General features: G+C 41.2%; 1 long non-coding RNA gene across 1 annotated transcript in view; it reads left to right on the top strand.

Annotated features, from left to right (window-relative positions):
• The first annotated feature begins 203 nt into the window (after window positions 1-203).
• The window catches only part of LOC103368833 (uncharacterized), a 17,085-nt gene continuing 15,490 nt past the window's right edge, over window positions 204-1,798 (top strand). The window contains exons 1-2 of the long non-coding RNA XR_520801.1: window positions 204-492; window positions 1,372-1,375. This is a non-coding gene — a long non-coding RNA (uncharacterized LOC103368833). The remainder of the gene's footprint in view (window positions 493-1,371; window positions 1,376-1,798) is intronic.

Genomic DNA, 1,798 nt, shown 5'->3' with positions numbered 1-1,798 from the left:
AAATTGGCTGTTCTTGTTCACATTTCGGTCACTACCTTGCATTGATTCCAGCTACCTAGCGTTTACAAACAACCATAAATTTACATAATTTCCTTCCTGACAGCACAACAAGAGCTGCTTCATATGCTGCATTATTATATTGATGTGATGTAAATGTTTCGCTGGTTGAATATCAGTTAGATTGTGTCGTAAGTCTGCAAACATTTTCCCTGCACTGATCTTAACCCGGTTCATCCCGCAGCGCCAGTTCTGCTTACCAAAAGTGGCCCACTAGGCGGCTCGCATTCCACGCCCGGCTCCAAGCCAGCGAGCCGGGCTTCTTACCCATTTAAAGTTTGAGAATAGGGTGAGGTCCGTTTCGGCCCCAGGGCCTCTAGTCATTTGCTTTACCAGATGAAACTGTGAGGGACACTGAGCGCCAGCTATCCTGAGGGAAACTTTGGAGGGAACCAGCTACTAGACGGTTCGATTAGTCTTTTGCCCCTATACCCAGTTGGGCGGCCGGTTTTGCCGTTCGGGCCACTGCGGGTCTCCCCCAGGGTTTCCCCTGGCTTACTGGACTAAATAGGTGATTTTTTTTTCCAGATGTAACTTTCGTTTCTTCCAGACTTGAAGCACATTTCTGAATCCAGCTTCTCTGTTTCTACACTAACTTATTTTTACATTAAAATTTCTGGAATTTGTTGAACAATAAAGACTCCACAGTCGCCTCCGGTAAAACTCTTAAAAGCAATCTGCTCTTTATCTTCTAGTGGACTCGTGTTTATCTCGCTGCAGGGAGATGGCAGGTCAGCCATAACCGCCATAAAATCTTAAAAACATGTGGCTTTAAATCATAAACTACTGTAAATAAACACAGTGCAGGAAAACAAATGTTAAAATCCTGCTCTAATTGTACGGACATGTGTGGAGTTTTAATTGCCCCGTTACAAACTCTGCTTCAGACGATGCTGCATCCCAAACAGCTGAAAATATCCAATTAAGACTAATGGTGAGTGAAATTAATTTATTTGCGGCCTCACTGTACAAAAGCATGCAGCCTGTTCTTGTGTCATAAGACAGAACTATAATTATCTGGAACAATAGTCAGAGTGCAGGAAAAGGTGCATTATTGCTCAGAGATGAGCTCAGGAAGATCTTGTTTAATCTGCTGGGAGGCTGCAGCCTCTCAAATAATGTCCTGTTTAAAGGTTATGATGCAGCTTATTGCTGCCGAGACGACACAACACACCTCATTATTTTTAATATTCCTCACTCTTTAGTCCGTTTTCCACCCTTATTTCTTTTAGTCCACGTGGGAAGAGTCTGGACATGTTTAGTTTGTTTTCTCCCTGCAGATTAATATGAACATTAGTGCATTAAAATAGTGAGAGATGTAATGATGGGTGAAGACAGAAGCACATTTCTGTATCTCTCTTATATGTTCTTGTACATTTGTTGACTTTTTCAATATTATATTTTCTATATTTTTTTACATCTTATTTTATTTTACTTTATTTTGTTTAACCTTCATTTTATTCCCTAATATGCTGTGCTGTTTTTTTGTTGTTGTTTGTTTTGTTTGTTGAATATTGCTGCTGTAACAGAATTTCCCTCTGGGATTAATAAAGTCAGTCTAAGACAGCAGGGCTGTTATTGTAGAGACTGAAAAATGGGGAATGACATGAAAAATCAACGAGCCGACCTGAAGGCTGAATAGTTCATCTTGCAGTCAGATATTCTCCACAGCGCTGTGTCAGAACTGGAGAACGATCTGACTGCTCCTCCATCCATCCATTATCTCTACACCAGGGGTGTC

The sequence above is a fragment of the Stegastes partitus genome, unplaced genomic scaffold, assembly GCF_000690725.1.
Source record: "Stegastes partitus isolate 25-593 unplaced genomic scaffold, Stegastes_partitus-1.0.2 Scaffold1210, whole genome shotgun sequence".
NCBI classification, from domain to species: domain Eukaryota; kingdom Metazoa; phylum Chordata; class Actinopteri; family Pomacentridae; genus Stegastes; species Stegastes partitus.
This window is presented reverse-complemented; position numbering and strand designations above follow the sequence as displayed.